The sequence below is a fragment of the Carassius gibelio genome, chromosome A10 (assembly GCF_023724105.1).
Source record: "Carassius gibelio isolate Cgi1373 ecotype wild population from Czech Republic chromosome A10, carGib1.2-hapl.c, whole genome shotgun sequence".
Lineage (NCBI taxonomy): Eukaryota > Metazoa > Chordata > Actinopteri > Cypriniformes > Cyprinidae > Carassius > Carassius gibelio.
In genome coordinates this window covers 6096703-6113307 of record NC_068380.1, presented here as the reverse complement: position 1 = coordinate 6113307, position 16605 = coordinate 6096703, and the positions used below count along the sequence as shown (strand labels likewise).

The 16605-nt window shown below is 36.4% G+C and overlaps 2 pseudogenes; one reads left to right on the top strand and one right to left on the bottom strand.

Annotated features, from left to right (window-relative positions):
* The first annotated feature begins 5144 nt into the window (after positions 1–5144).
* Positions 5145–6171, top strand: LOC128020942 (uncharacterized; annotated as a pseudogene).
* A 9179-nt stretch (positions 6172–15350) lies between these two features.
* LOC128021686 (trace amine-associated receptor 13c-like) lies at positions 15351–16403 on the bottom strand (annotated as a pseudogene).
* Positions 16404–16605: the final 202 nt, after the last annotated feature.

Sequence of the window (16605 nt, the reverse complement as noted above, 5' to 3'; positions counted from 1 at the left end):
TAGTGTTACAACACATCATTCAGAAGACAGAGGTGAACCCAATTTGAAATTGAGGAAATGGTTAAATATTGAGAGGTGAGTATGCAAGCAAGTCACAAACAAGAAGCGATGGGCCGTGCCACATCTTTAAAATTTTAACAGTGTTTTAGTACGCACTCCATCAGTTCCAGTTGGTGACATCAGTTCAGTTCATCTTTATTAATTTCCCGAAGGCAATTTGGTTGCAGCAAACTAGCATACACATAAAACAATGTCACACACACATACATAATTTTTTTTTTTTTTTTTAATCTAGAATTAAAAGTTTTACAAGCTGAGGGGACAAACACATTTTTGAACCGATTAGATTTATGTTTATGATCTCTGCTGAATAAAGTGCTTCGTTCTTTTTTTTTTTTTTGAGGAAATCCTAATGTCAAATCCTCAACCACACATCTTTTTGGGGTGAATTATATCTTATTCCTCTCATCGTGAAGCAAACAGTAAAATAAAATTAACTTGAAGAACAGTCTGGCTGCGTTGTCTTCTGTTGTGTGGGCGTATTCAAGCTCGGACTTCAGTGAAATATAAGAATCTGAATAGTGCGTTCAGCACGGGCAGGGCCAGCGCTCCGCACACGCACATCACGCACTGCGCGTAGGGCACCAAGTGCTTGGGGGGTGGGGGGCACCAAAAAACTAGTATAAATAACAAATAAAATATTTCTAAAAGCATGTTAATATACAAAAGCAATACAAAAGTAATATAGGCCTAGACCAAATTAGTCGAGAAAAAGGTGAATCTTTGTGCCAGTCTCCCTATGGTGCCCCCCCCCCCCCCCCCACGTCCCAGTGGTCTGTTCGATTATGCCTCAATCAATGTCAAATTTGGCAGACACCGACCTCAGACATGGCCTCGAAAAGGCACCAAGAGTCGGGGGCGGAAAAAAAGAAAAAAGAAGAGACAGCGGGATGAATATAGCTTGCAGGTAAGACAATGTTTTAAATAAAAATGTTAGTTTTAGAAAAACGGCGTTAGGTAACTACGTAATTTTTTCAGTAATGCGGTAATCTGACTAATTACTTTTCCCGTCGTTACAACGCCATTAACGTTACTGAACGTTAAATGCGGTGCGTCACTATGCATTGATTTAATAAACTATGCAATCTGAACGCACTCCTGGCTCACACAGCGAGTGAGCAGGGGGGTTAATGACGAGATAAGCGGTTGTGATTGGCTAAGGCAGAGTCATGTGTTTCATGGTAGCCAATCAGAGCCAGTGTTTTTACACACATGCCGGCACACGCGGCTGCGCCAGCGCATCAAACACACACACACACACACACGCAACAGCTACACAGAGATTCGCAGCAGAGATGGCGAGATGGCGAGTCAGGAGCAATCCAATGAAAAGTTGGCATTTTCAAGGTGAAGATATAAGCACTACTTTAAATTCATTGTGGTCAAAGGCAAGAACGTGCATGTAATGTGTACATGCAATGTGTGACACGCATCTACAAAGCTAGTGGCCAAAAACACTTCTTACAAAGATAATACATGAAGTGCAGGATAAAACTCTTGCTGTCTGTTGATGTGTAATAAATATTGAAAGTTATGTACCTGTCTGTTCTACTAATTTCAACTGACTTGTGAAAACTGCAAAAAAAAAAAAAAAAAAAAAAAAAGAAAAGTACAAATTCTCTGACATGTAGCAACTTTTTTTTTCTTTTTTTCTTTTTTTTTTTTTTTTTACAGTAACGCAAATAGTTACTTTACCTGGTAACGAGTTACTTTTATTATAGAGTAATTCAGTTACTAACTCAGTTACTTTTTGGAACAAGTAGTGAGTAACTATAACTAATTACTTTTTTAGTAAAGTTCCCAACAGTGCTGATAGCTGATTTTGCAGCTAGGAAATGTAGGCGTGTGCCTCTGTAGGGCCTCTGACAACTGATGGAATGTTTAATATAGTTCTATAGAATAGCAGAATGGTCTCTTTATAGAGAAGTAGTCCCTCTGTTGAGTAATTTCTACTGTGCAGTTATGCATGGTTATTTGCAGTTTAAAATGTGCACTTTAAAATTCATACTTCATAAAATTCATACACTTATACTGTTATTTGCACTAAACTTTTTTTGCACTTTTAACTTTCTGTGTTTACATTATTCAGTTCCAATTATTCATTTGCAGCAGTTATTTTGGAAGTAAAGAGAACCTAACTAAGAAATTCTGAATGGTAGTTATTTCTTTGGTTGGTTGGTGGGTGGGTGGGTGGTTGGTTGCGGAGGGGAGGGGGCGCCAAGCATTTGTTCTTAGGGCACCCAAATGGCTAGCGCCGGCCCTGAGCACGGGGGCATCGTCGCATTAGAAGATAATGAAGGGAGACGTAAAAAACATGTTTTCATATGAATTACTTTGTCACAGAATATTTGTTTTTTTCAGCAGCACTTATGTGATATGTTTAGTTTCAAAGATGACATGTCAGTCTTCCTACAGATATATCTCTTATGTCTCTTCATTGAGTATTCACTGAGTTACAGTTCATTTTAATGACATGTTTGTAAATGAAGATTAGCGCAATATGTTTAAAGTGTACTACTAATGTACTGACAAACAATTAATGTGAACTAAAATGTAATTTAATGTCAGTTAACAATACACCTAAGTTTGAATTAAATCTAATGTTTTTGACAACATCAATGCATATTATTTGTAGTTAATTTCAATATATCACAATTTAAGCTTACATTAATTGCAATTAGTTTAACTTTTGAGTGATATTTTTGAACCACTTAAATGGGACTTTAGTATATTTTACATGTGATTTGAAATATGTTAAATATGCACTTCTGATAAGCAATTAATGTGAACTAAAATATACTTCAATGTAATATATCTCTAGCAATGAAGTTGAAATTGAGTATATTAAAAATAATAATAATAACCTCTTAATAACCTAGCTACAATCATGGCAAAAAAAAAAAAAAAAAAAAAAAACAATCTTTAAAACAAAAATGCTAATTTCACCATGACAGAAAACACCATTCTGTAAGATGTGTAAACCTGTTTGCTCACTGGGGACCTAAAAATGTCCAAATGTGTCATTTGGTTGCCATAACATATATGATTACTAACACACAAACAGACATACACTTAATACAAAAAAGAATAAATAAATAAAGAAAATTATCATTCCACGTACAACAAATGAGACCTTATTGTAAAACATTACCAAAATGGCTTACTTGTACCACTGGTTTCACAGACAAGGCTTAAGACTATCCCCAGACTAAAATGTAATTCTGAGCTGTTTCAACTGATAGAAAATTGGGTAACACTTTATGATAACGTTCTGTTATAAGTCATTTTTAAATTATTAGTTAATGATGAACTAATCATTTACAAAACATGACTATACATTTATAAATGATTAATAAGTAATAAGTTAATTTTTTTGTAATGTTTTATTAATTCAGTTAAAAGTCACTTATCAGTAATTAGTTAATGATGAACGAATAATTTACAAAAACATCACTATATGTTCATAAATGATTAATGAGTGGTAAGCTAAATATTTACAAATGTATTGTAAGTTATCTTAAAAGTTGAAATCATGAAATAAATCAAATTGATCATTAGGAGATGGTTTATAAGTTATTAGTTGATAACATTATATATCACTAATAAATAACTGAAGAATTTATTTAAAATCGTTTTTGTATGATTACCTCAATAAACAATTGTTAATCATGAACAAATGATGAACAAACCATTAGGTAATGATCAGTATATGATTTATTGGCGAATTTGTTAGCTGGTCTGTGTTCAAAATGCACAAACATTCAGGTATGCTAAAGCACTATTTTTAAGAAGAGTAACTCATTTGTTTTGAAGTGGATAAACATTTATAAATGCCTTAGGCAGGTGATTCCAGTGGCTTGTGTTAAATCCTTTCACTCATCAGCACAGACTTGTGTTCTGTGTTGAGTGTGTGGGATCTAGTGATGAAGTGAACCTCTTAACTGGTTTTTACCTTCCACTGAAGCTCACATCAGGTGCACAGAGTTAAAGACTCCATGTGAGTCAGAGAAGACAGCTGTCTATATCCTCACCAGTCAGTACTTAGTACACACTATAAAGTGTTCAACACCTGTTATAGATGATGTGTAGATGCATGAATAAATCATTTACAAAGCTTTCTGCATCCCCTAATCTAAAGTGTAAACGATTCATCTCTTCTAAATGTGTTACATATCACTTGTAGACCTTTCTTACCTGTTACAAATTATGTGTATGTGTACACAAGTCATTTATAACACTTTCTGCATCCCCTAATCTAAAGTGTAAACTATTCACCACTTCTAAATTTGTTACACATCACTAGTAGATCTTTCTTACCTGTTACAAATTATTTGTATATGTACACAAGTCATTTTTAACACTATCTGCATTCCCTAACCTAAATTGTAAACTATTCATAATTTCTTAATGTGTTACATATCACTTGTAGACCTTTACTACCTGTTACAAATTATTTGTATATGTACACAAGTCATTTATAACACTTTCTGCATCCCCTAATCTACAGTGTAAACTATTCATTACTTCTAAATGTGTTACATATCACTCTTAGACCTTTCTTACCTGTTACAAATTATTTGTATACGTATACAAGTCATTTATTACACGTTCTGCATCCCCTTATCTAAAGTGTAAAATATTCATCACTTCTAAATGTGTTACATATCATTTGCAGATCTTTATAAATTATGTACAAACTGCAGTAGCCATATGCAAAGGTTCTGGTATACCTTTCAGTTACATTATATACAAATCCCTTATATTATATTTAAATTATAAATATTTTTATGCAAATATATTTTCCTATTATATAGATATCTTTGAGCCTCTAACTCTCTCCTTATACACAACTTTTTAGCCACTTCACAAAAATAAAAACACATTATAGATATATTGACAGAGACTATTATCTTAGTTAATATACTATTGTATTAATAATATCATTTTAATCTCCCTACTCCACCCTATTATATTAAACATAACCATTTTTACAATATACAAAGTGTAACAGGCAGATAAATGTACGTTAGTCACAATAATTTATTTAAAACATTACAAAAAGCAGTATAAAGAACAGATAAGCACACCTGCAAAGCGTTAGCACTCGTTAGCTTGTCATTAGCGTTTTCTTTTCTCCTCTCCTCTCCTCTCTCACGCTGCAGTTTTCCACAAGTTCATCAAACAACCGCAGTAAGAATATTTCATCAAGCACGGTGAGTAATGGCTTCTCCTACAATTGTTATTTGCACCTCTTGCCACATGTACAGTTTATCTATCTCTGTCGCTGATGAGGGATTCACATGTGATAAATGCAGGGAAACAGTTAGGCTGACAGAGAAGATTTCAGAATTAGAGACACGCATCCAAACTTTAATTGAGGACAGTAAGAATGTTAGGGCTCTAGATATGGCTTTGGATGCGTCTAGCTCAGGGATTCCTGTACATTGTCCGGTTCCAGCAGAGCCCCTGCAGCAGGGCAACTGGGTGACGGTGAGGCAGCGTAGTCGTGGGTCAAAACACCGCTCTTCTGTTCCGATCAAAACATTAAACAGGTTCTCCCCACTCAGTGATGCACCCACTGAGAAACCTGATGAAAGTGCTCTAGTTATTGGCGATTCTATTGTACGGAACGTGAATATAGAGACACCAGCCACCATAGTCAAATGTTTACCGGGAGCCAGAGCGCCTGACATCTTGGCAAATTTAAAAGTGCTGGCTAATGCTAAACGTAAATACAGTAAGATTGTTATTCATGCCGGCGCTAATGATGTTCGACTTCGCCAGTCGGAGATCACTAAAAAAAAAAAAAAAAAAAAATAACTTTAAAGAGGTGTGTGAACTTGCAAGCACGATGTCAGACACTGTAATATGCTCTGGTCCCCTCCCTGCTTACCGTGGTGATGAGATGCATAGCAGATTGTCATCACTCAATGGCTGGATGTCTAAGTGGTGCCCACAGAATAACATAGGTTATATAGACAATTGGACGAGCTTTTGGGGCAGACCTGACCTGTTTAAAAGAGATGGTCTTCATCCCTCCTGGGGTGGCGCCACTCTTCTGTCTAGAAATATGGCAAATAGTCTTAGTGTTTATACTTGACTAACTGGGGCCCAGGTCAGGAAGCAGACAGACTGGCTAAACCGACCGTCTGCTAGCTGCCTCCCGTCACAGAGGTCAGTTAATTCTCAGCACATAGAGACTCTTTCACCTAGATATCACACTATAGAGACTGTGTCTGTTCCACGAACTAGAAAATACAAAAAACGTCCAAACCAAGTTAAGGTTAACAATTTAATTGAGGTTCAACAAATAAAAAACAAATGCAATATGGATAAACAAATGATAAAGATTGGCTTATTGAATATCAGATCCATTTCTACGAAAACACTTTTTGTAAATAATATGATAACTGATCATAATATAGATGTGCTCTGCTTGACAGAAACCTGGCTAAAACCTGATGATTACATTATTTTAAATGAGTCCACCCCCCAAGATTATTGTTATAAACACGAGCCGCGTCTAAAAGGCAAAGGGGGAGGTGTTGCTTCAATTTATAATAACGTTTTCAGGATTTCTCAGAGGGCAGGCTTCAAGTATAACTCGTTTGAAGTAATGGTGCTTCATATAACATTATCCAGAGAAACCAATGTTAATGATAAATCCCCTGTTATGTTTGTACTGGCTACTGTATACAGGCCACCAGGGCACCATACAGACTTTATTAAAGAGTTTGGTGATTTTACATCCGAGTTAGTTCTGGCTGCAGATAAAGTCTTAATAGTTGGTGATTTTAATATCCATGTCGATAATGAAAAAGATGTATTGGGATCAGCATTTATAGACATTCTGAACTCTATTGGTGTTAGACAACACGTTTCAGGACCTACTCATTGTCGAAATCATACTCTAGATTTAATACTGTCACATGGAATTGATGTTGATAGTGTTGAAATTATTCAGCCAAGTGATGATATCTCAGATCATTATTTAGTTCTGTGTAAACTTCATATAGCCAAAATTGTAAATTCTTCTTGTTACAAGTATCGAAGAACCATCACTTCTACCACAAAAGACAGCTTTTTAAGTTATCTTCCTGATGTATCCGAATTCCTTAGCATATCCAAAACCTCAGAACAACTTGATGATGTAACAGAAACTATGGACTCTCTCTTTTCTAGCACTTTAAATACAGTTGCTCCTTTACGCTTAAGAAAGGTTAAGGAAAACAGTTTGACACCATGGTATAATGAGCATACTCGCACCCTAAAGAGAGCAGCCCGAAAAATGGAGCGCAGCTGGAGGAAAACAAAACTAGAGGTATTTCGTATTGCTTGGCGGGAAAGTAGCATATCCTACCGAAAAGCATTAAAAACTGCTAGATCTGATTACTTTTCTTCTCTTTTAGAAGAAAACAAACATAACCCCAGGTATTTATTCAATACAGTGGCTAAATTAACGAAAAATAAAGCCTCAACAAGTGTTGACATTTCCCAACACCACAGCAGTAATGACTTTATGAACTACTTTACTTCTAAAATCGATACTATTAGAGATAAAATTGCAACCATTCAGCCGTCAGCTACAGTTTCGCATCAGACAGTGCACTATAGACCCCCTGAGGAACAGTTCCACTCATTCTCTACTATAGGAGAGGAAGAATTGTATAAACTTGTTAAATCATCTAAACTTACAACATGTATGTTAGACCCTATACCATCTAAGCTCTTAAAAGAGGTGCTTCCAGAAGTCATAGGTCCTCTTCTGACTATTATTAATTCCTCATTGTTATTAGGACATGTCCCCAAAACCTTCAAACTGGCTGTTATTAAGCCTCTCATAAAAAAGCCACAACTTGACCCCAGAGAACTAGTTAATTATAGACCAATCTCGAATCTCCCTTTTCTGTCCAAGATACTAGAAAAGGTGGTATCCTCACAATTATATTCCTTCTTAGAGAAAAATGGTATATGTGAGGATTTCCAGTCAGGATTTAGACCGTATCATAGTACTGAAACTGCTCTCCTTAGAGTTACAAATGATCTGCTCTTATCATCTGATCGTGGGTGTATCTCTCTATTAGTTTTATTGGATCTTAGTGCTGCGTTTGACACAATTGACCACAACATTCTTTTGCATAGACTTGAACACTTTGTTGGCATCAGTGGAAGTGCATTAGCATGGTTTAAATCGTACTTATATGACCGCCATCAGTTCGTAGCAGTGAATGAAGATGTATCATATCGATCACAAGTGCAGTATGGAGTACCTCAAGGCTCAGTTCTAGGGCCGCTACTCTTCACGCTTTATATGTTACCCTTGGGAGATATCATCAGGAAACATGGTGTTAGCTTTCACTGTTATGCTGATGATACGCAGCTCTATATTTCCTCGCAGCCCGGTGAAACACACCAATTTGAAAAACTAATGGAATGCATAGTCGATATAAAAAATTGGATGACGAGTAATTTCTTACTGCTAAATTCAGAAAAAACAGAGGTGTTAATCATAGGGCCTAAAAACTCTACTTGTAATAACCTAGAACACTGTCTAAGACTTGATGGTTGCTCTGTCAATTCTTCGTCATCAGTTAGGAACCTAGGTGTGCTACTTGATCGCAATCTTTCCTTAGAAAGCCACGTTTCTAGCATTTGTAAAACTGCATTTTTCCATCTCAAAAATATATCTAAATTACGGCCTATGCTCTCAATGTCAAATGCAGAAATGTTAATCCATGCATTTATGACTTCAAGGTTAGACTACTGTAATGCTTTATTGGGTGGTTGTTCTGCACGCTTGGTAAACAAACTACAGCTAGTCCAAAATGCAGCAGCAAGAGTTCTTACTAGAACCAGGAAGTATGACCATATTAGCCCGGTCCTGTCCACACTGCACTGGCTCCCTATCAAACATCGTATAGATTTTAAAATATTGCTTATTACTTATAAAGCCCTGAATGGTTTAGCACCTCAGTATTTGAATGAGCTCCTTTTACATTATACTCCTCTACGTCCGCTACGTTCTCAAAACTCAGGCAATTTGATAATACCTAGAATATCAAAATCAACTGCGGGCGGCAGATCCTTTTCCTATTTGGCGCCTAAACTCTGGAATAACCTACCTAACATTGTTCGGGAGGCAGACACACTCTTGCAGTTTAAATCTAGATTAAAGACCCATCTCTTTAACCTGGCATACACATAACATACTAATATGCTTTTAATATCCAAATCCGTTAAAGGATTTTTAGGCTGCATTAATTAGGTAAACTGGAACCGGAACACTTCACATAACACCGTACTTTCTACATCATTAGAAGAATGGCATCTACGCTAATATTTGTCTGTTTCTCTCTTATTCCGAGGTCACCGTGGCCACCAGATCCAGTCTGTGTCCAGATCAGAGGGTCACTGCAGTCACCCGGATCCAGTACGTATCCAGACCAGATGGTGGATCAGCACCTAGAAAGGACCTCTACTGACCTGAAAGACAGCGGAGACCAGGACAACTAGAGCCCCAGATACAGATCCCCTGTAAAGACCTTGTCTCAGAGGAGCACCAGGACAAGACCACAGGAAACAGATGATTCTTCTGCACAATCTGACTTTGCTGCAGCCTGGAATTGAACTACTGGTTTCGTCTGGTCAGAGGAGAACTGGCCCCCCAACTGAGCCTGGTTTCTCCCAAGGTTTTTTTCTCCATTCTGTCACCGATGGAGTTTCGGTTCCTTGCCGCTGTCGCCTCTGGCTTGCTTAGTTGGGGTCACTTCATCTACAGCGATATCGTTGACTTGATTGCAAATTAAAACAGACACTATTTCAACTGAACAGAGATGACATCAATGAATTCAATGATGAACTGCCTTTAACTATCATTTTGCATTATTGAGACACTGTTTTCCAAATGAATGTTGTTCAGTGCTTTGGCGCAATGTATTTTGTTTAAAGCACTATATAAATAAAGGTGATTGATTGATTGATTGATTGATAAAACATTGCGTGTGCTACTGTACATTACCAGTGTTCTGACAGCGAAACAGTTTTGTGTAAGTTACAGAATGAAATTAAAGTGTTTATTCGCTGTAAACATTCTCCTGATCTGCATTTATAGTCATGTTTTGTAAACTATTAGTTCATCATTAACTAATAATTTATAAATGACTTATAACAGAACATTATTATACAGTGTTACCGACAATGACTATATGCAAGAGCAAGAGATTAACACCTTTATGTTTCAACACTATATTATATTTATATTATTATTTTCTGTCCTGTTCTATTGTTTAGGCTATCTGTTCTGGGTCAGGTTTCCCGATAACAATGTAGCCTAGCCTATCTTAGCTCTTAAAAACGCTCTCTACGTGCAAGGGTATGAACGTCAGCTGCAATTCCCAAAAATGTAGGCTACTGAACTCGCAGAACGCGAGAACAGGCTACTACTGTACGTACAACTTGAGTCGCTGTCCTTTCGCAAAGTGCTGATCTAGGCTACTAACCTTATATGGAATTGTATTCTGAACGTTTAACCTAACATTCGTCATCTGTTTTGTATTAGGAATCAAGACAGGTAAAAATAAAAAATAAATGATATAATGACATTCTATATAGATAGGTCATTGTAGTTAACATTCTAGGGTAGAATGTAATTCTGTATTGATCATTGGAGCTAACTGACTCTTGCCGTATCCGGTCGGCAAAACAGCTAATTTCAGCGCTGTCTTCTGTTTAGGGAAGTCTAAATCGTTCATTGTCATTCTATATAGATCTTGCAGATTTAGGTCTGGATTTCCATGCTACTATAATGTTGCCAATGCGTCAAAAAATATTTAGCAAATGACAGTGCCCCCCGCCGATGATCCAATGCCCCTCCAGATCTGCTCTGACACCGACTCTGTACCAGTCTCAAGAACAGTTGATCAGGGAGGCTCACACAGAGAATCACAACCTGTGCTGAGAGGATGAGGAGGCTCAAGTCACTAGCCTCCTTCACCAGTAATGTAGATAACCCACAGTATACACTGTTCCTATTCTGTAAAAAAATTGAAACAAAAAGGAATTCTGGAAGAAAAGGCATTTTCTCGTGCAAACGCTGGCAAAAATCTAGAGTACGTTTGAAGCCCAATTCATGCGTCCCACAAATTGAGACTGTGTCACACATAATCAATGCTTGCTCAAACAAAAGTTGGTCGCTAATCTATATCTGGAGTCACCAACCCGTCGATCGCGGTCGACAAGTCGATCTTGGAAGCATTTTAAGTCGATCGTGAAGATTTTTCAAAATCTGAGAAAAAAAGGTGCGAGCCTCCGGTGCGATTTGGGAGGTGCGAGCCTCCGCTGACTGCGTGCGCACCTCTCGAAACAGATGAGACATTTATACTTGACACAACTGTTTTAGACTGAAAACCAGACCATATAACTGATTTAGACGCGGGTGCCGCTGTGATGAGATGTACTAATTTCCGTACGCTCGGGCATGATTAGGCCTGTAATTGATTGATTATTGAGGTAATAGGGATGGCACGGTTCGCTGAAAAAAAAAAAAAAAAAAAAAAACGTTTCTGTTGATGCATGCACATTTTGGCTTCAGAGACATTACAAAAACATGAGAGAAAAAAAAAAACCCTGGACAAATTATTCACTCTTGTTCAACGCGAATGCTGTATATGAGCAGTACTTTATTCTTAAAGTGAATAAATTTTAATGAAAAATAAATAAAATTAAATAGCTAAAGTAAATTGTAAGTGGAAGTGCATTTGTTGATTCTGTCATAAGCAAACAGTACATCAGCAATTACACGTTTAGGGTATTATATTAATATACCATGTAAGGTGGTATGTGCTAGAAATGAGTAAACCACTATCAGTGAGTCTGCCCATGGGGTAGGGGCACACCTGCGCAAGGCAGTGTCCCACATTGTCCCTCAGAAACATACTCCTTGTCCCCCCTTGGGCTTATTAGCAGGTGGTCACCCTACTGCCAATGTCAAGTTCATTGTTGTTATTTCATTCATGCTTCAGACACCGGTCACGCTGACAGCATTCCCATAGTGCTCTCTACAGGATGCAGCATGGGGTTCCCTTTCGAAAGGGAACTGGGCTTCCATACCACCTCAGCAGTGTCACAAACCGATCACCTCCATCCCATGCTGAACTGAGGCAGTAATTAAAGGAAAAGGAGCCACTACCAAGTATTGAGTACATGTATAGTAAATGAACATACTTTCCAGAAGGCCAACAGATCACTTTTATTATTATTATTATTGGTCTTATGAAGTATTCTAATTTGTTGAGTGAATTGGTGGGTTTTTGTTAAATGTGAGACAAGATCATCACAATTAAAAGAACCAAAGACTTCAAATATGTCAGTCTGTGTGCACTGAATTTATTTAATAAATGAGTTTCACATTTGAGTTTAATTACTGAATAAATATGTCCCCACTGGATGCAACACACTTTATATATATATATATTTTTTTGGGGGGGTTTTCTGCCATTGTGCTGGGACACAGGCAGCATCACAGTATGGTAAGAGGCATATCATTTCCATCACATGCTTGAAGAATTCGGCCAATTCCAATGAACTGAATAGATCAGCGCACACATAGCTTTTCAGAACCATGAGCTTTGTTAAAAAATAACTAGTTTCAGAAAGGCACATAATGTACATTATGTGTAAAATAATGTTTTTTGAACATAATGGCAAAAACACATTTCATTACACCAAATACACAAAATAATGTTCTTTTTAGCAAAATATTATGACCCCTTTAATAAATCAACTAAATTAATCCAAAGGTGGCATTCAAATATTAAATAAGAAATAAAAGGAAAAGAGTGTGAGCTTTGAAAACTGATCATAATTTTATCCTTTGTTTGGATCATAAAATAAATCGGCCTACATTAGGTCATGTTTAGCAGTTAAAGTATTCATTTATTCACATCTGTTTATATGAAACAATAAATATTACTTCAACTTATGTACTTGAAAAGTTACAATACATGCGCACCAGTGTTAATTTCGTTGACGAAGACTATGACGAAAAATATTCGTCAACTAACCTTTTTCACGGACGAAAACTAAATAAAAACTAAATAAAAAGTCAGATATGATGACGAAAAACGTGACGAAATATAACTGACACTTTAGTCAACGAATAAAAATGAGACGAAAATATATGGGAGGGACGAATGGAGAAGAGATCCAATCAGAGCGAATCTTTGAGGGTAGGTTGATCTATGCAGAAGCAGCCGAGCCATTTTAAAAAGCCGCGGCAAATGCAAGCGCAACAGCTAAACAAACGCAGCAGCAGTTACACAGAAAAGAGAACAAAGATGAGTTTGCAGAAATTCGCACAGTTTCGAGGACGTTTTCATAACAGTTAAGTTGTTTACACAGGGAACTACACTGCGACCTTTTGAAATGTCATTGCGACCCAAATTTTTATGGGGTCGTAAATGTATCACTGATTATTTTGTACCTACTTATGTGTAATGCTATGTTTTAATATGAGCATTTATTAAAACAGAAATGTGTATTTTAAGAATACGTTTTATAACGTGCTCCGAGCATTCAACACATCAAGTTGGCTTCAGCCCCGTGATGCGGGACAGTTGAACTGAGCAGCTGGTTACTCGCGCAAGACTGAACCGAGCTCTCCTTCAGGACGTTTGCGTCCTCCTGCACGTGAAAGAAAAAATACAAATCGCATTTTAAATAAACATAAGAAAAAGAGCGAAAAGTGAAAGAGCTCAATTCAGCAGCGCGGTGTTCTGGTGTTCAGGGAGCAAGCAGAGACGCGTCTCAAAGTCTTCTTGCTTTTGTACCGACAACAAATACATACTAAATATGTCGAAATACCCGTCTTGGAAAGTGTGTTCGAAAAGGTCTGTAGTTATGTCTTCAGTGAAAGTAAAGAGTTGGAAAGAAATCGGATGTGTATCTTTATAATGGATGCATTTGTCTCTTAAAGTGACCGCGCCTAATTTACTAGCTCTGCTGTCAGTGTCTTTAATGTATGAAAATGAAAGTAAATCACTCACTGCTCTTGATTAAATTACTTTGTAGTTTTAACAAGAATTTATCCAAAGTCAATCCAAAAATCAGATAGAATAGATTATATTGTTTTACTAGTGACTAAAAAATACCAAAAAAAAAATAAATTAGGGACCTGAGCATGTTTTGCTTAAGTGTTTCTTTCTTTAATTGCTAATGCAACCTTTTCACACCACAGACTGAACCAAATTAAGCATTGCATCAGACATTATCAAGATGAATTTGTTGTTCTGACACAGTTTAACCCTGAGTTATTGTCATATTTTATTACCAATTTCTAAACTACAGCAAATAAACTGTGATATTGTAAGAAATGATGAAGGTGTCTGAATACATTTTGGTTTGATTGTGTATTTTATTTTACAGTGAAGACTATGCAGTGCTATTTTAAATGAACAAAAACAAACTTAAAAAAATGTAAACTTTGTGTAAATATCACAAATAAAGAAATATAATGAACATACAATACAAATATAATATAGGTGGTTGTCTATTTCAATAATACTGTACTTCATCTTGAAAGAATGTCATATGCATTGCATATAATTCAGGACGAATGCATATCTTTTTCAGAGAGCATGTATATTTTTCATTGAGAGCAGGCCTTATGTTTATTTTATAAATACCATTCCATAACAGACTGATGGAAACATTTAGTCAAGTCAACTAAGTTGACTTTGTTCTACTAAAAAAAAACTAGACTAAGACTAAAAGACTTAAGACTAGACTAAGACTAAAACTCTTATGATATTTAGTCGACTAAAACTAGACTAAGACTAAAACATTTCAGATGACTAAAATGTGACTAAAACTAAATGGTGTGTTATTCAAAAGACTAAGACTAAGACTAAATCCGAATTTGCTGACAAAATTAACACTGATGCGCACGCTGCATATAGATAGTGAAAGTAAAAAGTGAAAGTGACATATAGATAATTTAGAGTTTCCTAAGACAGTACTCAAATATCAAAGCTAGAGTGTTTAATCTTCCTACTGATTGCACAGTTTGTCCAGAAGGTGATGTTTAACATGCTGTGAACTGAAACAACAATAATCTGGGGCCAATGATGATTTTTGACAGCAAAGGGGTTAAATTCTTACAAAACCTGCAACAGTTATGTTAAGTAGCAATGATATTCGAAACAAATGCATGGAATGTATATTATAATTATTATAATTATTTACCTTCATGACTTCATGAAATTGTGCTCAGAATGATAGCTTTGTCAGTTTAATTAATGTTCTGTAAAAATATTGACCAGAGAGGATGCTGGCTGAAATATTTTCAGAGTTAAGATGAGTTTAACTGTCTTTTTAAACCAGGGGTAAAATAAAGCATAGACCATAGGATTCAGACCTGAGTTAATATACACAACCCACATCAAAACATTTATTGTTGTGGAAGAAATTGCTGATATGGAACAGATATAGTACGGAATCCAACAAAGCAGATAAACTGTGACAATGATTCCTAATGTCAGAGCAGCTTTGCTCTCAGATTTCCTTCTCACTGAACCTTCATTTACACATTTGCCACCCTTCATCAGAGTGTTTATAACTTTCACTTGCTGATGTACAACATAGAAAATCCTCAAATATAAAGATATGATAACGATACAGGGAAAAATAAAACACAAGATCAGATCAATTACTTTCCAAGCAAAACTCACCATAACAGAACACTCTCCAGAACAGATGTTTGTTTTGCTTGAAATGTTAAAATAACCATTACTAATTACAAAGGCAGTGCTAGAAGTTGTGGAAAAAACCCAAATCAAACAGATGCTTATTAATGTTTTAGTCGTGGTTATTTTTTGTGGGTACAGTAAAGGGTGACAAACAGCCACATAACGATCAACAGCAATTAAAACTAAATTACTAAGAGATGCTGAGAGAAGCATCGCAAAAAATATTGTATAGAGTCCACAGAAAGTGTCTCCAAAGTACCAACACATCTCAATCAATTTTATGGCCTCTATGGGTATCACAAGTCCAACAAGCATGTCGGCAACAGCCAGAGAGAGAATGAGCAGGTTGGTTGGAGTTTGAAGCTTCTTGAAGTGAGAGATGGAGATGATCACCTGCAGGTTCAGAAACATAGTCCATGCTGACAGCAATGAAAAAAACATATACATGATATTGGATTCATGTTGGGAGCGTTTTCCCTTGATGCATGATGAGTTGATGGCAGGAAAGCAGTATTGAGTCTCATGATCCTCTGTCTCATAGGCCATGAGTGAAACTCCTCCTGTTAGTAGTTTATTCTGCATTCCTTAAAGTCCTTTCATTTATATAGTGTCTGGATCAGACTGATCAGCCCCCTCTGATGCTGCATGATGACATTATTTTCCTTCAACACTTTCAACCTTAAAGGGATAGTTCACCCAAAAATGAAAATTCTGTCAGTAATTACTCACCCTCATGTTGATCCAACCATGTAAGTCTATCGTTCATCTTCGGATCACAAATTAATATTTTTATGATTAAATA